The 14,669-nt window shown below is 43.3% G+C and overlaps 1 protein-coding gene across 2 annotated transcripts in view; it reads left to right on the forward strand.

Moving 5' to 3' along the window:
- Positions 1 to 2,710: 2,710 nt before the first annotated feature.
- NEK6 (NIMA related kinase 6) overlaps positions 2,711 to 14,669 on the forward strand; it is a 105,847-nt gene continuing 93,888 nt past the window's right edge. For both annotated transcript variants that reach the window (XM_029063838.1, XM_029063839.2), the window contains exon 1: positions 2,711 to 2,773. The gene's annotated coding sequence lies outside the window, so the exon portion shown is untranslated. The remainder of the gene's footprint in view (positions 2,774 to 14,669) is intronic.

The raw sequence follows: 14,669 nt of genomic DNA on the forward strand, positions 1-14,669 counted from the left end.
ATTGCATATGGTCTTTCTTTTAGTGTGAGAGAGTAATTATGAATTGACTGGGGATGGTCTAATCCACCGAAAAGTCCTTTTCCATCAGATTTGTCTGATCTCCAGTATTGTTTTAGTGATGGTCATCATCTCACTGGAGAAGTTTGAATGGCAATACTGCTTTATTACACACAAGGGCATTTGATTTATAGGTCTACTTTTCGTGGGGATTGAAGATTTCCTCTTTTCCCCCACAGCAGTAGCCTAAATCCAGTCCTTAATCATCATCAGTCTTCCTTCACTATTAATATAAAAGTTTTCACTAGTTTTTCCCTGGTAAAATTGCTTTCCTTCCCCAATTTCCCATTTTAGAGAGGGTCCTGTTAGGGAATCGGGCACTGTAGAGCACCTTTAATCAGCTGGGAAGAACCAGTGTATCTGCTGCATTTGTGATGGCTGGTTTGATATGCTACCTTTTTTGGGGGGGGGGGGCTGGGGAGAGGTCTGAAATTTTGCGACTTGCTGTGAAACGGAAGTGGCATTGACAGCCACAGGATGGAGCCTGTCCGTGGGTGTGGCAGATGTGGTGTTGCCATTGGGATTGTGCCATAGCCCAAATACCTCTTAAAATGACTGGTTTGGTTCCGCTCTCTCCACAGCTAGAGCAGTCCAGATGCATTAGCATCTCTGAGCCAGGCAAATTTGAGAAATGCCAGAGTACACAAGCCAGTTATTTTACCACGGAGCATTGGGAGCGTGTTAATTTGACTCTCCCTTAGACTGGTGTTGGTCCACAGTTCTTGGCTAAACACAGTGTGTCTCAAAAGTAGGTAGCCATTACGTCATTCAGTGGATGGGGTCTGTCTTAGCTCTAGCTCTAGGGTCCTTTCCAGTCCTATTGGCTGGTGTCAGTAAGGAGGGATTTTCCTGTCAATTTTGTTGAACGTACAGTGGCAGAGAGACTGAAGAGCTGAAGTTACCACATGGGGGCTAAAGATAATTTGCAGTGGAAAGGAGTGTGGAGGAGGGAGAAGAGGTTTCTCTGTTGCAGTCCTCTCCTGGTTCCCCTTCCGTCTCTTCCTCTGCTGCACACTCCCTAATTGTGGGAGTTCCCTAAGGTTCTGTCTTGCAATCCCTTCTATTCTCAAACTGCATTCACTCTCTTGGGAAGGTCATCCTCTCTCATGGCTTCTATGAGAGCAGCATGGCCTAATGGATAGAGCACAGGCCTGGGAGTCAGAAGGACCTGGGTTCTAATCCCGGCTCTGCCACTTGTCTGCTCTGTGACCTTGGGCAAGTCAGTTCACTTCTCTGTGCCTCAGTTACCACATATATAAAATGGGGAGTAAGACTGAGAGCCTCATGTGGGAGAGGGACTGTGTCTAACCCAATTTGCTTGTATCCACCCCAGAGCTTAGTCCAGTGCCTGGCAAGTAGTAAGCACTTAACAAATATGATTATTATTATTTTTTACTGCATCTTCTACACAGATAATTCCCAAATGTATCTCATTAGTACTCCTTTTCTGCAATCTTGCACCTCCTACTGCCTGCAGGGAATCCCTATATAGTTGTCTCTCTGGCACTTTAAACTCAACTTGTCCAAAACTGAGCTCCTTATCTTCCCTCCCAAATCATTTCCTTCATCTAATTTTACATCACCGTTGACAGCACTATCCTCCCTGTCTCTCAAGCATGCAACATTGGCATTATGCTTCATTTCTTTCTCTCTTTTAGCCGCCAAGAATCAATCAATCAATGGTATTTATTGAGTGTTTTACTGTGTGCAGACCAATGTACTAAGCACTTGGGAGAGTGCAGTACAGCAGAGTTGGTGGACATGTTTTCTGCCTATATTTGATCTTTCACCACATCCCATTGGTTCTTCCTTCACAACATCTCCAATTCAGTCAATCAGTGGTATTTATTGAGGACTTACTGTGTGCAGTGTCCACTCCTTTCTGTATCAAGCAGAAACTTCTGACAGTTGGCTGCATGGAACTCAATCAGCTTATGTATCCATTCTCCTTTCCCACTAGCCTTCAGCTCATACTCCTCTAACTTCTTGCTCAGGCCTTCCCTTCTCTCTGGAACTCCACCCTCTTCACATCTGGCAGATTACTTCTCGTTCCATCTTCCAGACCCTTCTCAAATCACTTCTCCAGGAGGCCTTCCCTGATTAATCTCTCATCCCTCAAGAAGCAGCATGGCATAGTGGATAGAGCACAGAAGGCAGAAGTTCATGGGTTCTAATCCCGGATTTGCCACTTTTCTGTTGGGTGTCCTTGGGCAGGTCACTTATCTGGGCTTCATTTACCTCATCTGTAAAATGAGGATCGAGGCTGTGAGCCCCAAATGGGACAGGGACTGTGACCAAACCAATTTGCTTGTATCCACCCCTGCGCTTAGTATAGTGCCTGGCACAGAGTAAGCGCTTAACAAATATCTTAAGTAAATACCATAAGTTTCTCTCCCCCTCACAGCCTCAACTTCCACTTCAGCACTTCTCTGTCACCTCAGCACTTCTGTACACTGTTTTTTGTTGTATTGTACTTTACCAAATGCTTAGTACAGTGCTTTGCACATAGTAAATGCTCAATAAATACTGTTGAATGAATGAGTGAATGCTTACCCCCTACCCCCTCCCCGGTAAAACTGATTTGCTTATATTTACATTGTTTGCTTTTCCCTGTCTGTAGTTTATTTTATTGTCTTTTTTCCCCACTAGATTGTTATATTCTTGAGGACACAGATTGTCTACTATCTCCCAAGTGCTTAGTACAGCGCTCTACACAGTAAGTACTCAAATCCAGTTGATTGATTTGGAGAGCAGAATTCAAAAGTATAGTCTAGGCAAAGAAATACTTAGGCACGTCCCCTCCCCATTGCTCAGGGAATAAGAAAAAAGATTGTGGGGCAGAAGTATTCCCACTGCAGCATTGGGAACCATTTGGGACCAGTATTAGGCCAAAGAAAAATATACAAATTCTTGTTGGAAGTATTATTATTGCGAACATTTATTAAGTGCTTACATTGTGCAAGCACTGGAATTAAACTGAGGCATGGTGTCTGATTTATAAGAAACGCACCACAATCTAAGCGGAAAAGCCACACAAATAATAGAAGAATATAATGTGCATAAAGTGCAGAAAAATTAAAATTAAGCAATACAAATAGTAACAGAAAAAGAAATTCTTCAGATACCTCACTACTCCAGGCCAAACAACCCTTGGTGGCAAACTGCTGCAACCATCCACCATTCAAAAGTTGGGAAAAGAGGCTTTTGCCCACCACCACTCCTGCTGGAGGATGGGACAGTTACTAGTAGTAAAATTGTTGCTATTTTAATTAATTTATTCAGAAACTTCAATGAATGATTGAAACAGTCATTCATCCTATATGTCATTGCACAAAAGGTGAACTTGGGGTTGTGGGATCCAGATGAACAAGAACATTGTTGTATGAGAGAAAAATCATGTGATCTTTGCCTTCTGGGTTTTTTTCCATTAATAAAAAAGGATAGCCTCATGAGGAGGTAACTTTCTAGGACATCTCCTTTTGAAAGAAGAGGCCATTTGAATTGAGAAAGGTGAAAAATGTTTTAACTATATAAGCAGGACAGCCAGATCTCAAATTTACACTCGTAAGAGTCACACCAAAGTGCTGATCAGTGGAATGGGAAATTTGGTGTCAGATTGTTCCTCCTGGAGCTCTGCGATGGCAGTCAGGCAACAAGTATTTATTGTGCCTCAACAGAGTAGCAGACTAGAGCTGTTATGTAATGGGTAACTGCCCGCAAGGAAATTCAGGCCGTCTTTTGTATATTGCCAGAAGTGGAGTCTGTGCTCGTTCGAAACCATTTTCTAAAAAATTAAAAGCATCGTCACTGGCACCCAATACCAAGACATTGCTTCTCAACATAGGTTCTCTCTGTTAAAATTTATTATGATCTTTGCCAAGAAGTAATTGTTGTTGCTGCTCCACCCAGGCTTGAAAATCATCGTTCATCAAGTACAAGCTCTTGGGCCACAAACTCTCTGTTGCATCAGGGTGCATTTGGGATGAAAAATCAGAAAATCATAAGGGCAGATTTGATTTTCCACTCCTTTGTGAATTTTCAAAAAAAATTATGAATCGAGCGTCTGGTTCAACCCTTGGGTAATATGTGAAATAACACAGTGGAGAAGTTCTCTTTGAAGTTGAAACAGCACTGCATAACATGAAAATAAAATTCCAAACCACTTTTACTCTTATGCATTCCCTAAACTATATTTATGTAGTGTCAATAAGAATGTTATCTTTTTTAGTTGACTTTTAAAATTTAAAGGGATTTTAAGATGTGTTTATAAATCCACACCATTGATATAAGAAGCATGTTTGCTACCACACCATATGCATGTTGAACACTTTGAGCCTTAAATCGAGTACAATTTCAGGAGTTTAAATAGACTGCTAAAATAAGAATACATATTTCACAAAGAATAGCATTCTCTGAAGACTAGCCATTTTAAGAATCTTATTCAGCTACTGTATCCACAGTTCCCGACATTTTTGCTCTGTGACTGTGTTTCTGGCAAATGTAGCTTTGTGTTTTTGGCAAATGCTTCTTATTGTTAACTGACTTGGCAAAGATGACCAATTAGAAATCCAGGGTAAATGCTTTTGCTCAGGGCAGGTTGTTATATGGACAACTTCATCAATTTTCTTTTTTTTTTAGCTTTATCAGATTAGTAAATCCTGTGGTTTCCTATTTTTTTTCCAAAGGAGCAATCTCCTTTGTTCTAGAAAAGTAGGAAATAGGACAGTGTGAAGGATCAGAGAGTAGTTATCTTTCAGGGGCTAGTAAAACAAACAGTTTCTACCATCCACTTAAGATAAGGAGTTTAGAAAGGAGTTTACAAGCAAGATTTAACAATTGTTGGCTTGTTGTACCAGTCAAACAAAACATCATTGTCAGAGGGTTTGGCTTATCTATTTGTTTTAGTTTGTTCGAAGTCCTCTCAATACAGCAGGCTCATCAGCCTTGACTTTTTCCCTTGTCACTGATGAACCAACTAGTGTATTTGCTGAATCCCACTTATTGTTTAGTTTAGCCTTGTAAATAGGTTTAAAAAAACCCCACACTTCATAATGTCAGTGCACTACTGCTTCCAATGTATTGAGAACTGGGGTCTTAAGGGATACAGTTGTTTCTCTGTTCTGGTTTGAGACCTGCATTCTTTTAGGCCTCAGCCTTGTGAGCTTCTGTCAGTTTGCATGACTGGTTGAGCAGGTCCAGTTTCCTCCAGCTTGAAATATGTTGATATCATCACCTCCTGAAAGCAACACTGTAGTAATAATAACCATAAATGATCACCACTTATGATTTTTTAAAGCCAACATCACAGTAACTTTGGGACATGTTTATCAGTACCAACTATTTATAAATATGTGTTGACTGGCTCACGGTGTATTAGGTGTGGTGCCGAATCTATCAAAAACAAGAGTATACTCTCAAGAAAGCACTGGTAGCAGGTTTCTGTAGGAAAAGGGCAAGGCAGGGCCTGAGTTTGCTTTGTCAGTCAGTCAGTTGTATTTATTGAGCTCTTACTATGTGCAGAGCACTTGGGAGAGTACAATACAACAACAATATGACCAGCGTGGCTCAGTGGAAAGAGCCCGGGCTTGGGAGTCAGAGGTCTTGGGTTCGAATCCTGGCTCTGCCACTTGTCAGCTGGGTGACTGTGGGCAAGTCACTTAACTTCTCTGGGCCTCAGTTACCTCATCTGCAAAATGGGGATTAAGACTGTGAGCCTCACGTGGGACAACCTGATTATCCTTTATCTACCCCAGCGCTTAGAACAGTGCTCTGCACATAGTAAGTGCTTAACAAATACCAACATTATTATATGACAGACACATTCCCTGCCCATAGCAAGCAGTCTAGAGAAGTGGAGAAGCAGCATGGTATAATAGGTAGAGCACGGGCCTGGGAGTCAGGAGGTCATGGTTCTAATCCTGGCTCCACCACTTCTCTGCTCTGTGCCCTTGGGCAAGTCATTTCACTTCTCTGGGGCTCAGTTACCTCATCTTTAAAAAGATTGAGTCTGTGAGCCCCACATGGGATAGGGACTGTGTCCAACTTGATTTGCTTGTATCCACCCCAGCGCTTAGTACAATGCCTGGCACATAGTTAGCAAGTAACAAGTACTTTTATTATTGTTATTATTAGAGGGGAGCCCTGGATATTGCCAGGACACAGCCATCACTTCTGAGCACACTTCAAGCACAGGAGCAAAAGTGGAAGTAGTAGGTGCTTAACAAGTACCATTATTATTATTAGTAGTGTTAGTATTATTATTACTATTATTAAAAGGTTTAGAGGGGCAGACCAGAAGTAGTGTTCCAGGACTCAGTAGCAGGCATGGAACCCAGGAATGGTAGTGTTATATCGTAGAAACTACTGTACTCAGTTTTGTGTCCACGTTCTGGCCAAGGCTGGCATGCTGGCCCTGATTACCCTGTACCTACTCCAATGCTTAGAACAGTGCTCTGCACATAGTAAGCGCTTAACAAATACCAACATTATTATAATGAGCTATCAATCAATCGCATTTGTTGAGCACTTATTATGTGCAGAGCACTGTATTAAGCACTTGGGATAGTGCCGTGTAATAATAATAATAATGTTGGTATTTGTTAAGGGCTTACTATGTGCCAATCACTGTGCCAAGCACTGCTCTGGGGTAGATACAAGGGAATCAGGTTGTCCCACATGGGGCTCACAATCTTCATCCCCATTTTACAGATGAGGTCACTGAGGCCCAGAGAAGTTAAGTGACTTGCCCAAGGTCACACAGCTGACAAGTGCCGGAGCCGGGGTTAGAGCCTACGACCGCTGAATCCCAAGCCCGTGGTCTTGCCACTAAGCCACACTGCTTCACAATAGAGTTGGTAGGTGCATTCCCTGCCCAAACCAATTTTCAGTCTAGTGGGAGAAACAGACATTAATATAAATGGTGTGCCGGCTTCTGGTGAACCTGCCAAAGGTGGATGAGGTCCATTTAAAAAAATTAGTCTGTCTCTCTTGCTCTGTAATTAATCAGTGATACTTGTTTAGAGCCTGCTGAGTACACAGCTCTGTATTAAGGATTTGAAAGATAGTGACACAAGCAAAATACAGGTGTCCTGGCTTCAAGGGGCTTAAGGTTTCAAGGAGCTTAAGATCTGAGATGCAGACAAATATTTACAAACAGTGGGAGCAAAGGATGGATTTAAGTAGGAATATGAGACAGGAATGCCTCCTATCTCTCCGGTCCATACTTCACTCTGCTGCCCGGATCATTTTTCTACAAAATTGTTCAGTCCATGTTTCCCCACTCCTCGGAAACTTCTGGGGCTGCTCATCCACTTCTGGGAAACTCCTTCCCATTGGCTTTAAAGCATTCAGTCACCTTGCCCCTCCTACCTCTTCTACTATAACCCAGCCCACACACTTCTCTCCTCTAATGCCAACTTCCTCACTTTACTTCAGTCTTGTCTATCTCGCTGCCAACCTCTCGCCCGCATTCTGCCTCTGGCTTGGAATGCCCTCACTCTTCATATCCAAAAGACAATTACTCTCCCCACCTTCAAAGCCTTATTGAAGGCACATCTTATCCAAGTGGTCTTCTTCTTGCCAAATTCAATGACCTCTACTCCATCCTAATTCTCCAAGGCCTCTCAGTTGCCTTCAGTACTGAAGACCGCCCCCTCCTCCTTAAAACTTTATTCAACCTTGGTTTCCCTGACACTGTCCTCTCTTGGTTCTCCTCCTACGCGGTTCTCTTCCTGTCTCTCTGACCCCTGATCAGTTTCTTTTGCAGGCTCCTCCTCTGCCTCCTGCTTTCCAACTATGGAAGTCCCTCAAGGCTCTATTCTACATCCTCTTCTAATCTCCATCTACACCTACTCCCTTGGAGAACTCGTTTACTCCCATGGCTTCAACTACGATCTCTATGCGGATGATCCCCAATTCTACATCTCCAGCCCTGCCTCTCTCCTTTTCTGCAGTCTCACATTTCCTCCTGCTTTCAGGACATATCTACTGGGATGTCTGCTGACACCTCAAACTAAACATTCTAAAACAGACTCCTTATTCCCACTCAAACCCTGTCCTCCCTCTGTCTTTCCCCTAACAGTAGACAATATCACTATCCTCCCCTATCTCACAAGATCATAACCTTGGCATTATCCTCAACTCATTTCTTTCCTACAATCCACATATTCAATCTGTCACCAAATCCTGACAGTTCAACCTTCACAACATTACTAAAATCTGCCTTTTCTGCTCCATCCAAACTGCTACTACATTGATCCAAACACTTACCTTATCCTACCTTGACAACTGCACCTGCCTCCTCCCTGACCTCTCTGCTTCCTGTCTCTCCCCACTCCAGTCCATACTTCACTCTAGTGACTAGATCATTTTTCTAAAAAAAAAAAAGAACCCTTCAGTTCACATGTATCCATTCCTCAAGAACCTTCATTTACCCCTGCACTTCTACGTCACATAGAAACTCCATACCATCTGCTTTAAAGCACTCAATCAGCTTGCCTCCTCCTACCTCACCTAATTTATCTCTTGTTACAACCCAGCCTTCACACTTTGTTTCTGTAGCACCAGCTTCCTCACTGTGCCCCTGACTCATCTGTCTCACTGTCGACCTCTTTCCCATGCCCTCCCTCTGGCCTAGAATGCCCTCCTTGTCCATATACACCAAACCACCACTCACCCCACCTTCAAGCTCTATTGAGGCCATATCACTTCCAAGAGGCCTTCCCTGAGTAAGCCGTCTTTTCTCCTTCTCCCTCTTCCATCCTTCTCTGTCTCTGTGCACTTGGATCTGTACCCTCTGGGTATTTGGTATTCTCCCCACCCTCAGCCCCATAGCACCTATGTGTATATTTCTAATTTGTATTAATGTCCATCTGCCCCTCTAGATTGTAAGTACCTTGTGGGCAAAGAATGTGTCTTCCAACTTCGTTGTATTGTACTTTCCCAAGCACTTAGTACAGTCCTCTACACACAGCAAGCACCCAGTAAGTACCCTTGATTGACTGAAGATGCTAAATTATAAAATTCCTGCTGCTTTTTTGGCAGTGTGCTTTTTGGGAAAAAAAAAAAGGAGTTTTAAAGTTGACCTAGTCAGTCGAATTGGGCGGTTAGTGTTTGCAGAGCACAGTACTAAGCACTTGGGATAGTACAATATAACAAGACACATTCTCTGCCCACAGTGAGCATACTGTCTAGAAGTAAATAAAAGTTTACTTTAATATAAGTAAATAAAAAAGTAAATAAAATTACGGATATGTACATAATTCAGGAACTTTTTTTTCTTTGTATTCCCACAAAAGCAATTCAGGTGGGCTTTTTTATCTGTTTCTAAAAAGCATGTTGCTTTGCCTTTTTTGAACTTGTGTTTTGAATGGAGTCATTTCTAAGAAAACGGACAAGACTTCAAGAGGAAGTTGGAATCATGGCCAACAATCAGTCATATTTATTGAGGGCTTATGTGCAGAGCATTGTACTAAGCACTTGGGAGAGTACAGTACAACAGAATTAGCAGACAGGTTCCCTGTCCATAATGGGCTTGCATTTTAGAGAGGCAGACATTAATAGGAATAAATAATTTATTATATAAAATTTAAAGATATATACATAAGTGCTATGGGGTTAGAGGTGGAGTGAGTATTAAATGTTCGAAGGTCACAGATTGAAGTGCATTGGCGACGTTGAAGGGAGAGCAATATGGATAAAAGAGGGCTTAATCAGGGAAGGCCTCTTGGAGGAGATGAGACCTTAGTAATGCTTTGAAGGTGGAGAGAGTGGTGGTCTGGCATATATGGGAGGGGAAGGGAGTTCCAGACTAAGGGAGGTTGTGGGAAAGGGGTTGGTGGTGAGATAGATGAGACCGGGGCATCTTGAGAAGCAGCATGGCTCAGTGGAAAGAGCACGGGCTTTGGAGTCAGAGGTCATGAGTTTGAATTCCATCTCTGCCACTTGTTAGCTGTGTGACTATGGGCAAGTCACTTAACTTTTCTGTGCCTCAGTTCCCTCATCTGTAAAATGGGGATTGTCTGTCAGCCCCACGTGGGACAACCTGATTCCCCTGTGTCTACCCCAGCGCTTAGAACAGTGCTCTGCACATAGAAAGCGCTTAACAAATACCAACATTATTATTATTATTAGTATTATGTGTTAAATGGTGCTAGAGGATCAGAGTATGCGGGCTGGGCTGCAGTAAGAGATTAGTGAGGTGAGGTAGGATAGGGCAAGCTGATTGCTTTAAAATCAATGGTAAGGAGTTTCTGTCTGATGCGGAGGTGGATGGGTAGATACTGGAGGTTCTTGAGGAGTGGGGAGACATGAACCGAATGTTCTGTTGATAAATTTTGTTGATAAATCCGTGCAGCAGAGTGAAATATGGATTGGAGTAGGGAGAGGCAGGAGGTCAGCCAGGGGGCAGTTGTGGTAGTCAAGGTGGGATAAAATAAGTGCTTGAATCAACATGATAGCAGTTGGGATGGAGAGAAAAGACAGATTTTAGTAACGTTTTGAAGGTAGAACCAAAATGATTTGGTGACAGATTGAATATGTGGTTGGAATGAGAGAGATGAGTAGAGAACAATGCCAGGGTTGTGGGCTTGTGAGGTAGGGAGGTTAATAGTGTTGTCTACATTGATGGAAAGACGTGGGGAGGACAGGGTGTGGGTGAGAAGATAAGGCGTTCAGTTTTGGACATGTTACAGTTTTGGATATGTGACTAGGTTTCAAGCCTCAAGGATACAAAGTTTTGCTGATCATCACTCAGTTAAATGTGGCAGATTTTTCACTATGATGATAGATGATTCTCTTGATGATCTTGGGGCATGTGGGAACTGGTCCAAGAGGAAGGTTCTTCCTGGGATAGAAGTGAGAAATAATTTTGTCAAGTAGTCTTGAAGATAGAGACCATGGGTCTTCTTTCATTCTGAGTTATTTTTCACAAAAGGGACTCCCCACTAATAAGTGCTACTTTAATACAATTATGATATACATTTTCAATTGACCTGCTAACCAAAAAGATGATGCTTAAGTTGTTTTCTGGCCAGACTCCATTAGTGTAGTTAATAACATAAATAAGAACTTTGGGAGGTAATCCCCCCCTACCTATATTTCTTCTTGTCATGTGGCGATTTCTCACAAATGCTTTACAGATTGTAACTGGAGAAAGGAAAATGATGTTTTCCAGGTAGAAGAAGAGGCTTCAGTGGCGAATTTGTGGCTGATACGAATCTAGAAATTGAGTGGAGCCACCAGTCTGATAGGTCAGACGGACTCCTGGTTGTTTGGAACCTCCCTATGGGGTTGGATGGAGAAGCAGTGTGACCTAGTGGATAGAGCACGGGCGTGGGAGTCAGAAGGGCCTGGGTTCTAATCCCAGCTCGGCCACTTGTCTGCTGGGTGACCTTAATTTAACTTCTCTGAGCCTCAGTTAGCTCATCTGGAAAATGAGGATTAAGACTGATTTGTGTGTATCCACCCCAATGCTTAGAACAGTACCTGGCACACAGTAAGCCCTTAACACATACCTCAGTTATTATTATAGAGAGAACTGGTCTGGTCGAGGGGCAGGTAAGACTGAAATACTATTAATTTCAGTCAGATGGACAGATCCATTCCTGGGTGCTCTGGTCAACTCAGAGGTGGATCCTGAGGTGGTGGTTCAGAAAGCATTTATCTTGTCAGGGAGGTGATGAAAGCACGGAGCTAGGTTGGAAGTAGGTGTGACTGCACTTTGGAGAACTGCTGTATGCGGTCCAGTTATCCTTGGTCTGATAGGCCTAGTGGAAAACGCATGGGAGTGTGGGTCACGAGACCAAGGTTCTACTCCTAGCTCTGCCACTGGATGGCTGTGTGACGTGACCTTGGATAAGTCACTTTAACCTCTTTTGTCTGTTTCCTCATTTGTAAAATGGGGATTTGTAAAATGGGGATTTGTAAAATGGGGATTAAATAGCTGTTCTCTCCCTCATAATAATAATAATTATTATGATATTAAAGTGCTTTCTAGATGCCAGGCACTGTACTAAGCACAGGGGTAGATTCAAGCTAGTTAGGTTGGACACAGTCATGTTTGACATGGGCTCTGTCTTAACCCTCCATTATTTACAGATGAGGTAATTGAGGCACAGAAAAATTAGGTGACTTGCCCGAGGTCATAGAGCAAACAATTGGCAGGGCCGAGATTAGATACCAGATCCTTCTGACTTGCAAGCCCCTGCTCTGTTCCCTAGGCCGTGCTGCTTGTCTTTGAACCCCAGATGGGACAGGGACAGGTATCTGATCTGATTATCTTGAACCCCTCCCAGCACTTAGTGCAGTGCTTGGCACTTAGTAAGTGGTCAGATAACATCACCATCACTTGCTCTCCTTTCCTTTTAGATTGAAAGCCTCCTACTGGACAGGGACTGTTTTAGAACTGATTATCTTTTTCTACCTCAGTGCTTAGAGTAGTGCTTGACAATCAATCAGAGTATTAATTGAGCTCTTCCTGTGTGCAGAGCCCTGTACAAGACACTCCGGTGAGTACAACAGAGTAAATAGACCTGATCCCTGACCTCAAGGATTTTATAATCTAGCAGGAGACACAGATGGTAAAATAAATTACAGGTAGGGAGAATAGCTGGGTATAAAGATATGTATGTAAGTGCTGTGGAGATGAGTAAGTACTTAAGGGATAAGACTGAAGGGCATAAGTGGGGAGATTAGAGGGTAATCAGGGAAGGGCTCCTGGAGGAGGTGTGATTTTTAGTAGGGCTTTGAAGATGGGGAGAGCGGTAGTCCGGATTTGAAGGGGGAGAAAGTTTTAGGCAGAAGGAAGGGCATGAGCAAGGGGTCGGCAGCAAGAGAGGCAAGAGTGAGGTATAATGAGTAGGTTGGCATTAGAGGAGTGAAATGGCTGGCCTGGGTTTTAGTAGGAAAAGAGTGAGAATCAATAGAGGTGAAAGAGCTATTTAAGTACCTACAAGTAGATAGTGAGTCTTGGGAAGATGTGCCTAGAACAGTACATTAGAAAAATGATCCAGGCAGCGGAGTGAAGTATCGACTGAAGAAGAGAGAGGCTGGGGACAGCGAGGGGATTGATGCAGGTGTTGAGGCAGCTTTTGACAAGTGCTTGGACCACTCTTGTGGCTGTCTGGTCAGAGGGGAAGGGGTTGGATTCTGAAGATGTTGTGAAGGTGGAACAGGTGGATTTGGTGTCTGACTAAATATATGGGTGGAAGGAGAGAGATAAGTCAAGAAGTTAGGCCACTGTTGCAGATTTGGGAGATGGGGAAGATGGTGCTGCTGTCAATAGAGATGAGAAAATTGGCTGGAGGAGAGTGTTCAGAAGGAAATATGAAGAGTTCACTTTTGGCAAATAGTAAGCAATAAATAAACATGATTTATTAGCATCATTATTATTGTAGGTCCAGCAGTCCAGGGGACAACTGGGCCTACACAGCATCCTGCAGAACTGGGGCCTGAGCTTTGTCAGCTTGATCTAGATTAAATTTGGTTGGGAAGGAAGGCAGTCACCTCCCTGTAGCATCCTGCACACATTCAAAATCCAGAGCCTAGACTGGTCTGTCCCTGTCACTGCCCAGCATAGGTTCATTCATTCATAGTTGTATTTATTAAGCAATTACTATGTGTAGAGCACTGTACTAAGCGCTTGGGAAAGTACAACAGCAAACAGTGACATTTCCTGCCCACAAAGAACTCACAGTTTAGATGGGGGTTGGGGAGACAGAAATCAATACAAATAAAGTTACAGATATATATACATATAAGTGCTGTGGGTCTGGGGTGCGGGGAGGAGCGAAGGGACCGGGAGATGAGGAAAAGTGGGGCTTAATCTGGGAAGGTTTCTTGGAGGAGATGTGTCTTCAGTAAGGCTTTGAAGGAGGGGAGAGTAATCGTCGGATTTGAGGAGGGAGGATGTTCCAGGCCAGAGGCAGGACGTGAGCCAGGGGTCGGTGGTCAAGGTCAGTGGTGACCTCTGATAGACCTAGGCCAGTACTTGGTTCACAGCCGCTGAATAGGAATCTTTCAGTATGAAATCAAAAGTGACCAGAAACGTGCTTTAAGGGAACACTGAGAAAACAGCGGAGAGCTTAAAATCCTTGAATTTTCAACTCCCTTCCCTGACGAAGCCCACGTTTCCCCTACTTAATCTACCTTCTGTGCTACCTCTGTACTTGAATCTGGAGCCAATAAGCACTGGATATTAAACCCACCCCCACAGCACTTTATGTACATATCCTTATATTCTGCCATTTCCCCCATCTTTTTTTTTTAAATGATGTACTTACTGTGTGCCAGGCACTGTGCTAAGCCCTGGGGTAGATACAGGTTAATTAGGTTGGACACAGTCCATGTCCCACATGGGGCTCACAGCTTTGATTGCCATTTTACGGATGAAGAAACTGAGGCACAGATTAGCTAAGTGCTTGCCCAGTTCACTCAGCAGACAAGTGAGGGAGCCAGTAATTTATTTTACTATAATTTATTTTAATGTCTGTTTCCCCCTACAGCGAAAAGCAAAATGACATAGTGGGTAGTGCACAGGTTTGGAAGTCGAAAGATCATGGCTTCTAATCCCGGCTCTGCCACTTGTCTGCCGTTTGACCTTGGGCAAGTCACTT

The sequence above is a fragment of the Ornithorhynchus anatinus genome, chromosome 4, assembly GCF_004115215.2.
Source record: "Ornithorhynchus anatinus isolate Pmale09 chromosome 4, mOrnAna1.pri.v4, whole genome shotgun sequence".
NCBI lineage: Eukaryota > Metazoa > Chordata > Mammalia > Monotremata > Ornithorhynchidae > Ornithorhynchus > Ornithorhynchus anatinus.